Source organism: Rhineura floridana, chromosome 4 (assembly GCF_030035675.1).
Source record: "Rhineura floridana isolate rRhiFlo1 chromosome 4, rRhiFlo1.hap2, whole genome shotgun sequence".
Lineage (NCBI taxonomy): Eukaryota > Metazoa > Chordata > Lepidosauria > Squamata > Rhineuridae > Rhineura > Rhineura floridana.
The window spans coordinates 24,746,446-24,767,279 of NC_084483.1; the positions used below are offsets into that span (position 1 = coordinate 24,746,446).

A 20,834-nucleotide genomic window follows, 5' to 3' on the forward strand; every position below is an offset into this window, starting at 1 on the left:
AGCTCTAGACATGCTCCCCTCTGTACTGGTATGTTTCTAATTTCTTGGATAGATCATCTAGTGGTCAATAGTTAAGGAAAATATCACACATTTAAAGATGTCACTTTACAGTGTATGTTGTTGTTATGTGCCTCCAAGTCGACTACGACTTATGGTGGCCCTATGAATCAGTGACCTCCAACAGCATCTGTCATGAACCACCCTGTTCAGATCATGTAAGTTCAGGTCTGTGGCTTTCTTTATGGAATCGATCCATCTCGTTTGGCCTTCCTCTTTTTCTACTCGCTTCTCTTTTTCCCAGCATTCTTATCTTTTCTAGTGAATCATGTCTTCTCATGATGCGTCCAAAGTATGATAACCTCAGTTTCATCATTTTAGCTTCTAGTGATGGTTCTGGTTTAATTCTAACACCCCATTATTTGTCCTTTTTGCAGTCCATGGTACCCGCAAAACTCTTCTCCAACACCACATTTCAAATGAGTTGATTTTTCTGTTATCCGCTTTTTTCACTGTCCAACTTTCACATCCATACCTAGAGATCGAAAATATCATGGTCTGAATGATCCTGACTTTACCATTATTATGAGAGAGCTTGTGTGAAATTAAACTTTAACCGATCCCTGTGAGATCTGCACATTTGTTTGCTCTTAACATTTTAAACTTTTCTTGGGAGTGTTACTAGCTGAGCGTCTTAGCCTTATTATTGTCAATCAAATCCTTCACACATACACTTAAAAATAAATTACACTGAAAGTGGATCTTACTTCAAATTAAATTTGTAGATGACAGGACTGTTAAAACCCCCCAAAATACAATCTTGCTTCTCATTGCACAAAGGCTTAGATTCGGCCCATTGTTCATGGACAAATCGCACTGAAGCCCATGGGGCTTACACCTAGTGATGACCAGCGGGATAGGACCATATGTTTTCAGATCTAAGAGGAAGTGCTTAGATTGTTTTCTCCTATATGTCATGTACTATAAAGGTTGGGGAGGAGGAATACGTAAGCTCATAAAAATTTAAAATTACTAGATTTGATAGATCAAAACATTTTACCTTGCTATATGTATAGAATATATTTCCCTAAAAGAGCTTTGAAATAATCATGGAAGGTCCTTCCACCCAATTTTCGACAATCCTTTCTTCCCCCTCATCCCTCCATGGCACAGTCCATCCCATTCAGAAGGCTCTCCTACCAGACCTGTAGCCAGAGGGGGTGAATGGGGGCACCCCCCCCAGAGTTGTGCTCCCCCCAGATTTATGGGGAGGAATTGTCTTTTTTAATTTGTGACATGACTGACAATGACAACCGCCATTTAAAGAATGACGACTTCTTGTAAGAACAGGAGAAATTTAAGAATAGGATCCTCTGAAAAATTCAGCAAATAAGGCAAGGTGAGTGTACAACAAAAGTCTCATTTGGAAGAGTCCCCAAAAGTCTGTTCACTCAAGACTTTCCCTGATTGAGAGTAGAATTTCCATGTTCATAATCCCTCTATAATTACTTAAGCGATCCTGAAAAACAGCCTGTACAGTAACATGACCCTTGGAGAGTTAAATACTACTGTTATACATAATACTTTGTATTACGGGCTAGAGTTAGATTCCACCCCTTTTTTTTGCTCTGCTTTTCAGTTTAAGTTGTGCTGTCTACCAAGCCAGTAATAAAGAAGCATGTTTGTTTGCCTGCAGTAAGAAGTGTTTTTTTATTTTGCAGTTATTATAATCAGTAGAGCAGGATTGGATGCTTATTGCTAAAGGGTGAAATAAAGAGATAACTTAAAGTAATCTGAAAAAAATGGCTACCTTTCATTCTTTTAAAGCATTCACTATAATCAAAGCATAGTGGCTATTGTTTTCTTTTTCTTAATTACTTATTGGCAAATGATGAAAACAGCCCTAGAGGAATAGAAATATTGTAGTGTACACTACAGTTGGCTGGCTGGCTGGTCACCAAGGCTGTAACTCAGGCCTAATTTCTGATTTTCCCAATATGTACAGCTCAGCATGAGACCTTTTCAGGCAGAGCTTGGAAGATTACTTTTAAAAAGTAATAAATTACAGTTACAGTTACATGGCCCCCAAAAAGTAGTAATTACTGTTACAATTACAATTGTAATTACAATTTATTATGTTCATAATGTTGAAAAGTTGTTTTTGCTTATTATATTTGTGATGTCACTGTTTTATTATTTTTTGTTATTAGGAAATTGTTTTTGCAATTGTTTTTTTTTTTTTTTTCAATAATTTTTATTCAGATTTTCATAAAACATACAAGACAAAATCATAAAACATTCAAAGACAAAAAACAAAATCAAAAATAGTTAAACAAAAAGAAAAAAAGAAAAGAAGAAAAAAAAAAAAAACAAAAATAAAAAATAAAGAGTAAAATATTGACTTCCCATTTGTCAAAGATCAAATCAGTTATAAGTCTATAATATATAGCAATCCTGTCTCTTAAGTCATATTATAAAATCACTTTCCTCCAGTAGTTATCTTACTTAATCATCAAATCTCATAAACATTACTTTATTCTTTCCACAAAAAGTCAAAGAGAGGTTTCAATTCTTTAAGAAATATATCTATCAATTTTTTTTTCCAGATAAGCATATCGATTAATCCATCTCATTACTAATTATGATAATCTTATTGTCATAACCATAGTCAAAATAAACATTTCAATTAATCCATCACATCAGAATCTGTTAGGTTCAGTAATTTCAGTAGCCATTGTTCTATTATCTCTATTAGTTCCATTTTCCATCTTCCATCTTCAGTAGTCTTGTTAAGTCCAGTAATTTCAATATCCAATCTTCCATTATCAGTATTCCATAATAATCTTGCTGTCAAAGCCATAGTCATATAATAAGAGTCTGATGGGAATTACCTCTATCCCAAATATTTTCTTGCCATCCATTCTGAATAAGTTGCTGAAATACTGCTGTAAAATCATATCTCTGTTCTTTTTTTCAAAATACACTGGGTCATCTCTTAAAAGTTTTTCCATTGTCACATGGCTGCAGTTAATTCCATAGATTTTCTCTATATTGGGCTCCATCACATCATTCCAGTCCAGAAGATAATCCATGCCATTGATAACTTTATCTCTAGAATCTTCATTAATTTCTTCAGAGATAACATTAAGTTCCAAACAATAGATTTTATTTCTAAAGTCCATAGACTCCAAATCTTGTTCCTGTTCCACGTTTGTTCCAATCTCCGGGATCTCCTCTCTCACAGGGACCCCTATTCCAGTCTCCAGGGTCTCCTCTCTCACAGGGACCCCTATTCCAATCTCCGGGATCTCCTCTCTCACAGGGACCCCTTCCAGGGTCACCTCTCTCACAGGGACCCTTATATCTTTAATCTCCTGCTTCATTTTACTCAATTCAATTTTCGTTATCTCAATCTCATTCATTATTCTCTGAAACATAGTTATTTCCAGATTCTCAGCCACTTTCTTAATTGCCATTTTAAAAGAAAAATATAGGAAAACCACTTCTTATTTCAGCAACAATTGGGTTAATACTCCAAACTTGGTGACATCACAGTATAAACAGAGCAGACAGCCTTATCTCTCCAATAGTTAAGTAAACAAAATGCAGTTCCCAGGATCGAAGCAATTAATGGCAATCGTCAAGAAACAGATTCGTCAAAATAAAATAGACCAAAAAGAGAGTAGTCTCAAAACAGTATAATATTTTTCAAAATAAAAATCTGGAATAGAAATCCCTCTTCTGTGTGTATCTTTAGAATGCAAATCCAGGACAGCTTTTTGCAACAAAAACAGAGATAAGCTATTAATTAGTGCGTAGCAGAGAGAAGTTACGGCTCCCCAGTGAGATGTCAAAAACCGATCAATCTGGCAAATCTCTTTTAAACAGCAACAATTTAAGTCAAGTAAAAGAAAAATATAGAAAGAAGGGTGCTTGCCTGTTAGTGCGTTCTCTCTTAGAAGATAAGATGAACTTTCGCTTTAACAGATAGAGCTTGCTGTTGAAAATCCGTCCCACCTTCGTCGGCTGGACCTCGTCCCATAAATTAATGAGATCTGGTCGTCCCAACAAAAATAGGCTTTGAGGTTAATCTCTTCGTTTCTCCCTACCCGGGAGAAGTTTAATCAGTCAAAAAAAAAAGAAAAAACTGACTGATATATCTGAATAAGCTTCTTTTGAGGCAGGAGCCCGTCTCAAAAGCAGGCACAGGCTAAGTCACCCTTCCCGGAAGTCGTTTTTGCAATTGTTTTTGAGATGTATTTTTGTTCACCTTGCTGTAAGCCGCCTTGAGCACAATTTTATGTGGAAAGGCGGCATACAAATAAAATGATGAAAATAAAATAAAATGATGATGATGATGAAATTGCTCTGAAAGTAACTGATTACTTTTTCTCAAAAGTAATCACTACAGTTACATTTCAGTTACTTTTTACAAAAAAACACCTACAAGGTGCTGGCCTTGGCTGCTGCCTAAAACAACATTAAAAATAAACACACACATACAGAGGTAGTAGAATAATTATTTTTATCCATGATAGCAATGGTGGTCTCTCCTCTGGTAAGGGAGATGGGGAGGGAGACAGAAGCCACTACTCAGATCTTTGCATGTCAAACCAAGTGCAACCCCACCCCCTCAGCCAGCCAGCATAATCTCTCTCACTTAACCACCTCCCGGACCCTGCCCTGCCACCAACTAAGGGACATTCACCCAAGCAAACATTTTCCCCTGAGATGACATGATTTACTAGAAAAGACAATAATGCTGGGAAAAACAAGGGAGTAGAAAAAGAGAAAGACCAAAAAAGAGATGGATTGATTCCATAAAGGAAGCCACAGACCTGAACTTACAAGATCTGAACAGGGTGGTTCACGACAGATGCTATTGGATGTCACTGATTCATAGGGTCGCCATAAGTCGTAATCGACTTGAAGGCACATAACAACACTTAAGAGCAGAATATGTACAATACAACCAAGACATAGTTTGGTATGATCAGCACAGAAACACTTCTTCATTTTGTTACTTTTAAAATTACATCTAAGAGCAAATAGTGTGTGTTTGGGATGGGGTTTATAGCAAGATTTATAATATATTATTTTGATTTTGTAGAATATTTTGATTTATAATTCATTTAACTTTGAAATAGCATTATTTCATTATAGTGAGTACATAATGGGGTCTGAGAAAGCCTTCATTTTATCACTTGGGGAAATAATTTATTTTGATGAGGTTTTTGTTGCAGATATGTTAAAGAATATTCATATTTTGATATTCTTCTGCTGAATACTGATGATTTTGTTTCCTTGGCAAACAGAGATGGATGGATCAGTCTCTTTCCAGTCTGCATCAATTTTGCATGTTCTCATTCATAGTCCATTCTGTCCTATTTCCACATTGATCCATGCAAAAATCCATATTTGAATTTGTATTTACCCACATATTTAAATATGTATTTTATCTCAGTATATGCATTCAAGCAATTTTTATCCTAAAATGCTTTTTTTAAAGTTACACATTTTGGTATGGTTTTTTAACTTTGTTATACTACAAAATCCGGAGGGAAAAAAACCCAAATAACTATTTCCAATACATGCCTTAGTGCAGGGGTCCCCTACCTGGTACCCATGAGCACCTTAATGCCCTGAAAGCCTTTGTTGGTGCCCCCAGAGGGAACCATAATCCCCAGGCTCCTTGCTTTCATTTTTTAAAAAGTAAGTTTCTAGCATTTTTAGAACATGAGACAGTGTTCAGATAAGATTCTTCTGTTTTTGTGAGAAATCAGCCCACTTTACAATGTTTTACTTCCCCCCCCCAACCCTGCAGGTGCCCATGTATTTGTGGGAGAGAGATGCACTTGGGAGAGAGAGGTAGAGATGAATGTATGTGCTCTGTGTGTGAGAGAGGGTGAGAGTATATGCATGTGTGGTCTAAGAGGAAGAGATGCACTTGGGCTGAGAGGGATATGTGAACTCTCTCGTATGTGCGTGTGCGTGAGAGAGGGCGGCAGGATGAGCGGGGGTGGCAGGATGAGCAGAGGGGGCAGGCAAGCAGGCTGAGGAGCGGCAGGATGAGCAAGGCAAGCAGGCCAGAAAGGGTAACACACACACACACACACCATGAGAGAATGTGTTGCAAAGCACTTGGATTAATTTCCCCTTCTGCAAGTTTATGCTGGTATTATTTCATCTACACAGTATGCTGCCAGTGCAAGACTGGAACACTTATCTCACTGCCCTAGACAGAAATCATTTATGGCACTGACAGTGGTATCTGCACTAGAAAACAATTATGTTTCTGTGTTTATACAATTAGCTCCAGTCCAAACCTGTCCCATCTTTACTGTGTAGTATGTGTGTTTAGGATTGTAGACTAGGAGCATATAATGACACAGGCTCTTTCCTAGAAAAAGGTTCCTACCACAGTAAGTGTGTTGGTGCCTTTAGTACCACAAAAATCTTTGTTGATTTTATTAGAGCTGCATCATCCTATGATCATGTAGAATAAACATGTTATTTATGAGGGGCTGTGATGGAAAAAGACATTTTTCAAAATTAATGACAAAAAGCATTCATCCAGCAAATAATCTCTATTGATATTCCTATTAGATGAAGTAAGGACAGAACTGTGAAGAATGGAGATGGGTTTGAGGTTGACAATTCTGTCATATTTATATATATATCTGTATGTGTGTATATTTAGAAAGGGAAGAGGTACCAGAGATCATATCGCAAACATACATTGGATAATGGAACGGACCAAGGAATTTCAGAAGAAAATCACCCTGTGCTTTATAGATTACAGCAAAGCCTTTGACTGTGTAGATCATGAAAAACTATGGAATGCTTTAAAAGAAATGGGGGTGCCACAGCATCTGATTGTCCTGATGCGCAACCTATACTCTGCACAAGAGGCTACTGTAAGGACAGAATATGGTGAAACTGATTTGTTCCCCATCGGAAAGTGTGTAAGACAGGGGTGTATTTTATCACCCTATTTATTTAATCTATACGCAGAACATATCATACGGAAAGCAGGATTGGACCAAGAAGAAGGAGGTGTAAAAATTGGAGGGAGAAATATCAATAATTTAAGATATGCAGACAATACCATACTACTAGCAGAAACCAGTAATGATTTGAAACGAATGCTGATGAAAGTCAAAGAGGAAAGCACAAAAGCAGGACTACAGCTGAATGTCAAAAAGACTAAAGTAATGACAACAGAAGATTTATGCAACTTTACAGTTGACAATGAGGACATTGAACTTGTCAAGGATTATCAGTACCTTTGGCACAGTCATTAACCAAAATGGAGACAATAGTCAAGAAATCAGAAGAAGACTAGGACTGGGGAGGGCAGCTGTGAGAGAACTAGAAAAGGTCCTCAAATGCAAAGATGTATCACTGAACACTAAAGTCAGGATCATTCAGACCAAGGTATTTCCGATCTCTATGTATGGATGTGAAAGTTGGACAGTGAAAAAAGCAGATAAGAGAAAAATCAACGCATTTGAAATGTGGTATTGGAGGAGAGTTTTGCGCATACCATGGACTGCAAAAAAGACCAATAATTGGGTGTTAGAACAAGTCAAACCAGAACTATCTCTAGAAGCTAAAATGATGAAACTGAGGTTATCATACTTTGGACACATAATGAGAAGACATGATTCATTAGAAAAGATAATAATGCTTGGAAAAACAGAAGGAAATAGAAAAAGAGGAAGGCCAAACAAGAGATGGATTGATTCCATAAAGGAAGCCACAGACCTGAACTTACAAGATCTGAACAGAGTGGTTCATGACAGACGCTCTTGGAGGACACTGATTTATAGGGTCGCCATAAGTCGTAGTTGACTTGGAGGCACATAACAACAACAATGTGTGTATATACACACAGCTTTTTTTGTTTGCTAAAAATTAGGTGCCGATATTTACACCTTGGTAAAAGTGCTACAGGTGCCAGCACCAAAAAAAAGGGAGGGAAAAGAGGCGACAGTACTGCATAATAGTACCATTACAAAAAAGATTACAAACAAACCTCATATATATGAATGACACTGGCTTTTAACATTTCATCGAGATACCTCTTGATTTATTCTTATGTTTCTATTTATTGCCTAGATTTAATGTTGCATTTTATGGCTTGTATTTTCTTTTTAATATGATCTAATCACCCGTGGCCAAAACTTTTTTTAAAAGACAGCATATACATTTTATAATAAAATAAAATATTTTAAAATAAGCATTCCTTATTTTGGTCTTTTATGTCTTCCCAGCACAAGTCAGCATCCTAAAAACATCCCTTATCTCAGAATACCGTTAGGCAGGACAGCTCAGATTTCGGGAGGGGGAAAGGAAAGAGCTGACCATATCCATTTTTAACACTACCAGTAGAGGTGGGCTTATGCACTGTACTCCTTGGGAGGAGTGGGCAGAGAAACACTTTCATGCAGCAACTCCTACAAGGCCACTATAGTTTAAATCAAATATTTCACCATTTCACTCGCACATGTGTGTTTGGCAACTGCGTGGAAGAGCCAATATTTTGATCATCTGTGTCTTCTTATGTTTGGTCTATTGTACTCATCAGTACGCCTTCTGCAGGCTTCTTGCTTGAGACTCTCTCTCGGTGGCAGTGGGGCGGGCCCTTGGGGAGAGCAAAGGATTGGCTGACATCCAGACCACAGCAGTAAGAGTCGTGGTAACCAGGAGAGAAAAAAGGGAGGGGAAAAAAAGAATAACGAGGCCCGTTGCCCTCGTTGAGGACGCTCTGCTGTTGTTGAGGTGAAGGGAGGTTTTGCTTCCAGCAGTCATAGCCGCCTCAGTCAGTTCACTCCTGAAGAAAAGGAGAAGGAGGAAGGAGTGGCGGCAACTGCTTAGGAAGTCACCACCGCCTCCGCACCTGTCTCTGAATGGCCCGCAGCTGACCACAGAGATACCGAGGGAGAGAGGAGCAGGGCAATGACGAGGAGGGCGAGTGGATGTTGCCGGTGGCAAGCACCCAGCTCATTCCCCCTCCTTCCATCCTCTCTCCTTCCTCAGTCGGCTGCCTCAGGGGAGTGTCCACGCTGCCGCAGTAGTGGGATCACCGCGGCGAAAGAGGAGGAACAAGAGTATCAGGCCGGGAAACTGTGGACGGAGCTGTGACCTGTTTCACCGAGAGAGAGGCACGCTCGCACTCTCCCGCTCTCTCTCACACACGCACCTTTCTTAAGTTGTGGCTGGCATAGCTGCTGAGAGCTTCTTTACCTCCCCATCTCGGTGGTTGTTTAGGGGTGCAGGAATAAAAGGAAATCTCTGCAGGAGGGGCTGGTGATGTGGAGGAGAGCTAGTAGCATAGTGAGCAGAGGAGGCAGCAGGGCAAGGGGGAGATGGGGCAGCGGGCCGGAAAGGGTAACACATACTCATCTCCATGCTGCTGCTGCTGCTGCTGCCTTCCCCCTCTTCTTCCTTGTCCTCCAGCGCGGTCTAGCTCTCCCCTTCCTCCCTCCCGCCGAGGGAAGAGCCACACTGCGCAGAAGCATAGTGCGAGGCATATGTCTTTTGTCCACCAATCACAGGAGGAGAAGACTCCCCCTCCTCCCCCCTCCTAAGTAACGTCCAATAGTAACGTCGGAAACGTTCCCGTTGCTGCTAAAAAGTAAGGAAATGACTAGTCGTTATTTTACTAAGCAAATGTAATGAAGTTACCCATTCGTTACTTAAAATAGTAATAAATTACCAGTCGTTATTTATAACGAGTTACTTCCAAGCTCTGTTTTCAGGGTTTCTGGAGAGAAAAATCAATCCAGCAAACAGTAAAATAAAAATCCAATTGCTTTCACAATTATTTTCCAATTACTTAGTTAGCCTTTTATTTAGCAGCCAGTAAAAAAGATTTCCCTTGATTGTCCAACAGAAAGGAAAATCTAAAAGCCAGGAACAAGACTGCAAAGAGGGACTCTCAAGGAGGAGTCAGCAAACACAATAAATGTTGTTTATTATCTGTCTGCCCTTCCCTAAACTTGTAGTATGGACAGGTTTGTTTTTCAGGTGTAATCTAAACCTGAGAGACCTAATGCGGAATCAAAGCCAAGCTCAGGAGCTCACTGTCTTTACCAAAGTAGTTCAGTTCATGAAGAATCAGAACACAGGCACTGAACACAAGTGGAGTGCAGCTATAGGCAAAATCAAGCTTTTGAGTGATATTTGTGGGGATCTCTCAAAAAAAGGTGAGACAATTCAACAGATTAAATTTTATTCATGTAAATTAGCACTCTTTCTGGAGGGAGGAGGAGGAGTGACAGTGAAGGTCACTGCCTTTCCCTTCCCCTGGCCTGGTCCTCACACCCTCTTCACCAGTGGGGGGGGGGATTACCTGGCACTATGCACTTCTCCCCCCCCCCAATGCCCCACCTAACAAGGAAGGCTGGCTACTGAGCTGCCCCCAACCAAATAGGCTTTTCAAGGGGCTGCCATGGAGATGAGGGTGCTTATTGGGATCCAAGCCTATTTTTAGTAACACATACTTCCCTCACATTATTTAGATTTTAAACAGGAAAAATGAAGGCAGAGTACATACATACTAATTGAGCATGCCTGAAGTGGTATAGCCACCTGAAAAAAGTTAATAATTACAGCTTTGATTTTAGATTTGGCTAATACTGTATTAATTCCCATTTCAGTTGACTTGCATTGTATTCATTAATTATGTTACTAATTAACAAAAGAATACATTTCTAAAATTGATTTTTTTACAGAAAAATACAGTAGTTAAAAACTTTCCACCCGATATCACAGAGAGAGAGAGAGAGAGAAAGGCAAGTTCTGCACTATGTTAAGCAAATATATCTTTTTGTCTCTTTGTACATGAATGTTGTGAATATTTAATAAAAACATGGAAATATATTCTGAACATATTCTCAACATGGGAAATAAATTATTTCATATAACACCCCTAGACAGTAGCCACAGACAGTATGAGGAGATGCATGCCAAAGACAGGTGGGAATGCATATATGCAAGAGCAACAATGAATATATTGGATGTGTGCACATACATTTGATCCCTGCTGATCTGCAGCAGAATGGTTTACCTGCATTCAGCAGTATCCATTACTAGCCTACTTGCCTAGAAGGTGGAAAGCAGAATCTGACAAGGTCTGGACATGCTGTTCCGAGTGTGTAAACCACCTACTATGTGGACAAACTGGCAGCTAGATAAGCATGTCTGAATGCAGCCCATCTCCCTTTCAAGTGAATACCAATGGCTGGATTTAATTCATTCTGACAGGCATTCTACCCTCACGCATTTTCAGTGCAATCCTCTGCATCCTTACTCAAAGGTAAGTTCTGTGTATAATGGGGCTTATTCCAGAATAAATGGGTTTAGGTTTACAGCCTCAGCATTCCTGAACTGTGAAAAAGGAAATAGGATTCCAACTTCTGTGGGGTACTTTTACAATTTACAGCATGGATTTTGCTCTAGGAGGAAGCACCTGAAACAGATTTTAAAAGAAAGGATATGTTTTGTAGATATTGTCTCAAGATATGAGGTGGCCAGTTTGTAAAATGTAACAAAAGATTCACATTTACAGGCCTTTTCCGTTGTCATAGAAGAAAGACTGTTTCTGGCTATTCCTGAGGAGAGAATAAACCATATTTTTTCTGTTATCTATATATTTAAAATATTTGTTACCCGCTCTTCATTGCCACAGGCAATCCCAGAGCAGAGCAGAAGACTCCAAATAAAACAATAGGAGTCACATCCACGTCATACATTTAAAGCATTCTTATACCACTTTAACAGTCATGGTTCCCACCCACCCCCTGCAAGAATCCTGGGAATTGCAGCTTGTTAAGGGTGCTGGGACCTGTAGCTCTGTGATGGGTCTCCTAACAACTCTCAGCACCCTTAACAAACTACAGTTCCCATGGGGTTATCTGGGGGAAGCCATGACTGCTAAAGTGATATAAGACTGCTTTTAAGTGTGTGGTGTGGATGTGACCACTATCTGTTTAAACAACCAGGCAAACATATATATAAATCTCAAAACAATTGGCTCAACAGTAATACCCAACATACACCTGTCTGAAAAGATGAATCTTCAGCTGGCATCCAAACTGAATAAGGGTTGTCGTCAGCTGTATTTCAGAGGGGAAGGAGTTCTATAACTGCAGCACAAGAAACACTGGGTTGGATTCAAAGGTGGCATGAGCAGAAGGCTGCTTGTGTAGCAGGATTTTCCTGCCCTCTCCTCCTCCCCGCAGAACCAAAAATCCTCTCTGGAGGTACAGAAGATCCTCCTGAACAGCGTCACTGTTGTGTGGCAATGGGCAGGACGGATCACCCAAAATGGCAGAAGGGGCACTTTACACAAGTTCCACTCTGCTCATACACAATGCCTCTGTCACATTTGGGGCAATTTCCCTCTCCTCTAGGAGAGCCCGCTGTTCAGGAGGATCCTTGAGCCCTGCTGCGAGGCTTTCACAGAGGGGAGAAGATGATAGGAAATATCTGTTGCACAAATGGCCTTCTGCTTGCATGACCTCTGGATCCAACCCACTATGTTTCCTTTGATAGTATTACTCTTGTGAAGTAAATCACCGCTGGGGAGGCAGTGGCCCTCCGGGTGTTGCTGAACTGTAACAGCCATCAACTCTGACCACTGGCATACAGGTTGGGGCTGATGGGAGTTACAGTACGACAATATCTAAGTGCCAGAGGCTCCCCAGCCTAGCTTGAGATTCTTAACTGGGAAACATATTCAAAAACTAGCTCGAGACAAGACAAGATTTGGAAAGTTGCCCATCCTTTCCTGATCCAAACAGCAGGTGCAAGGGAGGCATCTGGATTGGGATTGCAGTGGAGGTAAGGATTACATCTCTTCTCCCCTTACCTGAGTCTTCTTGATCCAGATTCCACCCTCACAGCTGATATTTACTAGTAAGAGAAAATCATGCAATTGCCACTTGCATTATTATTGCATGTGCTTTCAGACAGGGGGTTAATTTTCAAAGGGTCACTGAGATACTCCAAATGGTTCACTTATTCACCTACCTGATTTATCTGTTCCCTAGAAAGGGTAAGTCTGGATTAAATTTGGAGGGGGGGATACAGATTGGCATTTTGATGCCAATGACTTCCAGTGGACGCTGGAAAAAACTTGCATATATGAGAAGCACCAATCCTTAAATATTAGACTGGAGCTATCTCTGTTATATTTTTGGCGCCTATTGAAGACCTTCCTCTTTCAACAAGCCTTTTAAGTTGAGACCTATCCCAGTCTGCTTCTGTGTTGGAATTGCTTTTTAGTATGTTTTTAAACCTTTAAAAAAATGTTTTAAACCTTTTTTTAAGATGTCTTCAGAGCTTTTTAAAAAAATGTTTTAAAAGATGTTTTGTTTTAATGTATTTTAAATGTTTTAAAGTGTTTTGGGTGGTTTTGTTTGCTGCCCTGGGCTCCTGCTTGAAGGAAGGGCAGGATACAAATCAAATAATAAATCAATTCCATCAAAAAAAAGCTACCTGGAAGCACTCTCTCTTGTCTAGTTTCACCCTTAATGTCAGGGAATGGAAAGCAAGAAGAAGGGAAGGTGCCAGTAACATGGAGAAATGAAGAACTGGAGTCTCAGAAAAGTTCCAAAAAAAAGGTTAAATTGCCCAACAAATTTCAAAAATTTCTTCCTCTTTTGGAGCACTTAAATGTACAACATGGTGTCCTCAGAAATGATCTGTAACAATCTTCTAATTACATCTCTTCTCTGTTCTCCTTTATATTCAACTATTCCATAAGCCATCTCTATTCCAAACAATTGCAGATAGCTGTATGGCTATTTTGCTCTTTAGCCTATGCAATATTAAGTTGCTTAATATTTGATTGCTTACAAAACCCAAATATGAAATACAGAAATTTAAGACCATTAATAACCCTTCCAGGGTAGCTTTTCAACGTTAGCTTCAACAGTGTAGAAATTAATTTGTCTTTAATATGATGGTTTTTAAAAGCTGTCTGTATAATTTTCCTAAATTTGTATTTTTCCGATGCTGTTTATGAGACATTTCGGCTATTGGCTCATAAAGTACTATGTTTTCATTAAGAAAGGGGGAAAGATGAGGAAATCACTTCTGAATATTACAATATTTTCCCCCTGGTAGCTGACAGGAAGCCTAGTTTTATATTTACATTAATGTGCTCCCAACATGCAGATGCAAAGTTTCCATGGAACGAAGTAGATCTTCAGAAACAAGCAATCACTTCTGCAGACTTAGAAGACCCATTAAGTCCGTGATTAATACAATGCTAAAAAGACTGTTGACTAGAAAAGATTGCACTGCCTTCACTTGATTACCTTGACTACTGCAATGCGCTCTACGTAGGGCTACCCTTGAAAACAGTCCGGAAGCTGCAACTGGTACAGAATGCAGCAGCGCACCTGATTAAAGGCAGCTGCCGGCAAGATCACGTAACTCCAGTGCTCAAAGAGTTGCACTGGCTACCAGTTGCCAGCTGGACTCAATTCAAGGTGTTGGTTTTGACCTTTAAATCCCTCCATAGTTTTGGCCCAGCCTATCTGAAGGAGCGCCTCCAGCATCATCAGCTATGCCGCCTAACACGATTGGCCTCAAAAGACCTTTTCTCTATCCCACCAGTCAAAACAGCTAGACTGGTGAGGACTAGAGAAAGGGCTTTTTTAATTGTGGCCCCCATCCTATGGAACTCCCTTCCAAATGATCTCCGCCAGGCCCCCTCTACAATGAGTTTCCGCCTGGCTGTGAAGACCTGGCTCTTCAGGCAGGCCTTTGGGGTGGGCTAGATTTTAATGTTAATGTATTGATGTGTCATTTTATGCTATTTTGCTTATTTTGTATGTCGCCCAGAGTGACTGGTTAGCCAGACAAATGGGCGACTAAGAAATCCAATAAATAAATAAATAAAAATAATTTTTCTTAAGTCATATTTTTAAGTTATTACTATTGAAATTAGCTACTTAAAATAAATTAAATATAAGCTGTGATCTCTTTGCTCAGACCCTAACACACTACAGGAAGCCAGCATGGTAACTCAGAGCATTGGCCCATCTAGCTCAGAACTGTACGCAGTCTGGAACCTCTTAAATGCCATGCAAACATCATACCCGTAGACCAACAAGCCAGACGAGAGTAGCTTGCATGGTTCCTCCTCTTATTATTTTATTTATTTATTATTTAATTTATATCCCGCCCTTCCTCCCAGCAGGAGCCCAGGGTAGCAAACAAAAGCAGTAAAAACGCTATAAAACATCATAAAAACAGACCTTAAAATACATTAAAACAAAATAACTTTAAAAACATTTTTAAAAAGCTTTAAAAACATCTTAAATAAAAAGGGTTAAAAAACATATTGTTTAGGGGGGGAAATTTTTTTAAAAAAACATATTAAAAGTAATTCCAACACAGACGCAGACTGGGATAGGTCTTAACTTAAAAGGCTTGTTGAAAGAGGAAAGTCTTCAAAAGGCGCCGAAAAGATAACAGAGATGGCACCTGCCTAATATTTAAGGGGAGGGAATTCCACAGGGTAGGTGCTGCCTCACTAAATGTCCATTTCCTATATTGCGCAGAACGGACCTCCTGATAAGATGGTATCTGCAGGAGGCCCTCACTTGCAGAGTGCAGTGATCGACTGCGTATATAAGGGGTAAGACGGTCTTTCAGGTATCCTGGTCCCAAGCTAGAACCTTGAACATGGCCTCCACATGAAGGAACATAGGAAGCTACTGAATCAGGCCATTGGTCTGTCTAGTTCAGTATTATCTACACTGACTGGCAGCAGCTCTCTAGGGTTTCAGGCAAGGGTCTCTCTGCCTGGAGATGCCCGGGATTAAACCGCAGACATTCCGCTTGCAAGGCAGATGCTCCACACCACTGAGCCAAGGCCCTACTTACTGTATGAGTTCCCTTTTTCACTTCCTAATTTTCGCTATCCATCATTTCCTGTATTTTCTGAATTTCAAACTATGGTAAGCACTTTGCCTCCATGCCAACATTGGAACCCACAACAGCTTGAAGCATTTTTGTAAATTGAGGTCTGGAGGTTAGAGCTAACCATAGTTTATCATGACCAAGTATGGTCAGTGCAAACTAGGAAGTGAAGAAGGGAGCTTATGCATGGGGCAGGTGGGGAGAGAGGATAAACATAAATTTGCTAGCACATTCAGCATTAATCTCCCCACTCCACTCAGCTGCGACTAACTGCCACGTGGCTCCTCCTCTTTCAGAACTGCCTCCCTCAGTGGCCATTCCATCTGATCATTCTAAGAACTATGTACCTTTTTGAAAGAACTGGTACCTCAATTTGCTTGATTTCCCCTCCTCTTCCCTTTTCCTTTTGTATTCGATTATAAGCTTGTTGGCAGACATTAGACACTGTATAAACAACACCCAATTTAGCACATTACTCCACTGTCACTACAGACAACACTCTTGCTTCAGCTCTTTTAGTCATGTCTTTCCCCTTCCATCCCAGTTTCCTCATTGTTTTCTCTCCTTCATGGTACCTCCTGCCTTATTATATTTCCTTCCTGTCCCTTAAAGCCACTCTTTCTGCCCCATGTGTTAGTTTCTTCCCTTCCCTGTCTCTTCGCCAGCCTCTAAAGATCTCATTTTCTCTCATATTATTATTATTACCGAGTAGGGTTGCCAGGTCAGAAGCAGCCCAAAACCTGAGATTTGAGGGGTGGGCCCTAGTGATGTCACGGGGTGGGCCCTAGTGATGTCATTAAGCATGCTACATTAAGCATCAATCACAGTTGGAGCATAGAATTAAAAAAAAATCTGACTGGAAATTAAAATAGAAATCTTAGCTAAAAGATGGAGCCTGGGTAGGGAACATTTAATCTAGCCTATTTGCTTTCAGCAAGAAGGGTTAAGTGCCTTCAGGCCAGGGCAGTCATCAGAAGGTCACTGTAGGGACAAAGGAGCTTAGTGTTGTGGAGATGTTAGATGGGAGCTTTGGGGAGTAAAGATGGATGCTCCTGAAGGCTGCAATTCTAAACACACTTACTAAGGGATTAAGCCCCGTAGAACTCAACAAGACTGACTTCTAGTAGATATAGTTGGATTGTGCTGGTGGTAAACCTTGACTAGGGATCCTCTACAAAGTCATCCATATCCAAGCAGGGTTGGCAACCCCCTGCCTGGAATGCCCTGCCCTTATCTTTTAATGTGGCTGCTCCAAACTTCTTTACAGATTTGACCCTTTACTTCAGAAAGAGGTCTGAGAAATGGGTAGGAGTAAGCAGATTCTCTACCCTTTCTGTCTGCATAGATGCCCTCATCCTTCCCCTGCACCCAGCAGAAGCTCTGGGCCAGGTGGGACGCAATGGCTTCTCATAGAGGACACCCCTTTCCTGGGGTGTATGATTTGTACTGGCCCAGAGCAGATTTTGGGGTGGGCAGATTTGACCCTTCACTTCAGAATGAGGTCTGAGAAATCAGAGCTTGGAAAAGTTACTTTTTTGAACTACAACTCCCATCAGCCCCGGCCAGCTTGGCCACTGGATTGGGCTGATGGAAGTTGTAGTTCAAAAAAGTAACTTTTCCAAGCTCTGTGAGAAATGAGTAACAGTAAGAAGTATCTTTTAAAATTGTTCTTTTCAATTCACTCTTGAATGCACATCATACCTAGGGCAGATCCACACCATTCATTTAAAGCACATTCAACACCCATTTGAAGCACATGAATCCCACCACAGAATCATGGTAACTGCAGTTTGTTAAGAGTGGTGAGAACTATAACTGTGAGGGGGAAACGACACTTCCCAGGATTCTTTAGGGGACGTCGTGCACTTTAAATGCGAGTTGGATGTGCTTGAAACGTATTGTGTGAATCCACTTAATAAATTTTGCCTGCATGTAAATTGTTTTAATTAATTTTTCAAAATTGAAATGAGCTATAAACTGTGGTGGGTGACCATGGGCTACTCACCATCTCTCAGCCAATCTGCCCCTCAGGATGAAAACAATGGAGAACCATGACCACCCCAGGCATACTTAAAATGTAGAGCAGGTATTGTACAACCATAGTGTGAAATCGGATACTTATTGGGACACAGTATGACAAAAAATATTTATATAAGCATGACTATCAAATATGTTTATTATTTATACAACCTGTAAAGATATTTATAGTGCAATCCTATGTTTGTTTACTCAGAAGCAAGTCCCAATGTATTCAATAGGGCTTACTTAACCAGGGAAAACTGTACTCTCAAGTGATAAGGAGCTTGTTCTTTTAACAAGCCTTTTAAGTTGAGACCTTATCCCAGTCTGTGTCTGTGTTAGAATTGCTTTTTAATATGTTTTTAAACCTTTTCTTTAAAAAAAATGTTTTTAAAGCTTTTAAAAATGTTTTTAAAGATGTTTTGTTTTAATATATTTTAAAGTCTGTTTTTATGATTTTTAAAGTGTTTTTAGTGCTTTTGTTTGCTGCCCTGAGCTCCTACTGGGAGGAAGGGCGGGGTATACATCAAATAATAAATAAATAAAAATAAATAAATAAACTTCATTCACTCAACCCAAAATTCAGAATCATGCCACTTTAAGCTGTTTTGCAACTGTTTATACTTGTTTTATGGTTATTGGTTTTTAAAGTGATTTATTTCTTATTGTGAGCTGCCTTGGTTTCCAATCACCAACCCTACCTCACAGGGTTGTTGGAAAGGACACACACAGAGAGGTGTAAAAACACACCCCATATAATCCTAACCATGTCTACTAAAAAATAAGTCCTAATGGAGTATTGGATTAAATACTTTCATATTTCATAGCCCAGGGTCTGACTCTTGCACAGAAGAGGAAAAAAAACTTTAAGCCATATTACTTACACAAACTGCAAAATCTGAAAGCCTCCATTTTCTGAAGTTGAAATTAAGCTTAGGCATGTCTGGATCAAGAAGTCACAACCTGGCTTCATTTATTGGCTACAATCCTGAAAGGGCAGGGTTAGAGCCAGAGCTTGAACAAGTTACTTTTTTAAACTACAACTCCCATCAGCCCCAGCCAGCATGGCCACTGGATTGGGCTGATGGGAGTTGTAGTTAGAGCTAGGAGCTGTTCTAAACATCTGTAAAACATATTTAAGAGTTGTGTGTGCGGGGCGGTTAACATTTGGTGTATATCTCGGGAACCAGACCACCTAGAAACTTAATTTTTTTTAAATTGAAGCTGAGAGTCTGGAGATTAAGGGGTGCTAGCCAGAGAGCCGGAGGGGTCCCCCAAAAACCAGAGACTGCAGCCAAAAAACGGACTCCTGGTAACCCTATTAGCGAGACCGGCACCAGGCATGAGTGGGCCTGCCCTAGGCCAGCAGTGCCGCAGCCTAACACCCCCCTGATACAGGCAGCACAGGGCTATTATGCCCACCTGTGCACCCCACCTATTACTTGTGTAATGTGAACGATGTGCTTTCTTAGAAAAGTCCCCGACACTGTGTTAGGTGATGGCAGGCATACGCTCCATGCATTCACACTGCTGGGTGAGGTAGGTGGGGCATGCGGGCAGGCTTATTGAAACCCGCACTGTCTGTGTTGGAGGGAGGGTGACTGGGAACTCCCTTCTCTGCAATCTGCAGCAGGGTCAGGCTGCAGGACCCAATGCTGCTGGGATCACAGAATGGAAGCGCTACCCTCCCACCCTAAGAAAGGCCCCTCTTGGCTGCAGGGGCTCTTGGCCAAGGGGCATCTTGGCCACTCTCTGGCGATGGCCCTGGTTATTAGGGATGGGATCTGTTGGCTGGTGCCGGTTCAAAAGCATTCTGTTGACCTAACAGGCTGGCATCAATTCGAGTTTGTTCTTTATCTGCTAGTCACTGCTTTTACTGATCCATGGGGGGGGGTTTGCTCGGAAAAAAATATCAATATTTTTAAAAAGAAATATTGATATTTTGAAGGAAATATTGATATTTCCTTTTAAAATATTGATATTTTAAAGGAAATATCAATAATCTTTCTTACAATCAATGTTTAGAGAGGTGGATTATTTTTTTTTTAAAGTTCATTTTCACAAATTGCCACAGAAATTTTCAGCATTAGAATCCTATCCCCAATTATTGAGAATAAGCAAATTAATGGAAAATTTGGTACCAAATCTGAATTAGGCATAATTCTAGTACATCCCTAATTACTACTCCTCCTCCTCCTCAGCCTTTTAGGTTGAGACCTATCCCAGTCTGCGTCTGTGTTAGAATTGCTTAATATGTTTTTTAATAATGTTTTTAACCCTTTTTTAAAGTTGTTTTTTAAAAAATGTATTTAACGCTGTTTTGTTTTAATGCATTGGCTCCTGCTGGGAGGAAGGGCGGGACACAAATGAAATAATAAACAAATAAATAAATACTACAACTTGTGTGTTCCATGTAGTTATCTTCAACTAATACCATAATATAGCTTAATGCGAGATATAACCTTAACCTTCATATGCAATTTTAATGTAATTTGACATAAAAACACACACTGTATATGGCAAAATTCATTCTCCATTCAGAAAAAGGAAAAATACAATGGATTAATCCCTAACATCTGTGTAAAGCAAGTATTGCTAAAGTGAACAATCCATGTTTAAAAGTACACCCTCCTAGGTGTAACATCTATTTAGCTGAGAAAAAATTCAAGATAAAAAAAATTACTCTGCACTTTCCCCCCTCCCACAACTATCTAGGGCAAATTAGATTTTTTACACACACACGCACGCACACATGTACCCAGACTAGATAAAATCCAGTCTAAACCATGCCTTCAGATAAACAGATCATGACATATTATTGAACTCCCAGGTCAACCTACAGTGAACAATAGCAATATTTGCCTCTGGTTCAAGTG

General features: G+C 40.1%; 1 protein-coding gene across 1 annotated transcript in view; it reads right to left on the reverse strand.

The window, feature by feature from the left end:
• TTC32 (tetratricopeptide repeat domain 32) overlaps positions 1-9,495 on the reverse strand; it is a 29,182-nt gene extending 19,687 nt beyond the window's left edge. Inside the window, exon 1 of the mRNA XM_061622653.1 lies at positions 9,402-9,495. The gene's annotated coding sequence lies outside the window, so the exon portion shown is untranslated. The remainder of the gene's footprint in view (positions 1-9,401) is intronic.
• Between the last annotated feature and the right edge of the window lie 11,339 nt (positions 9,496-20,834).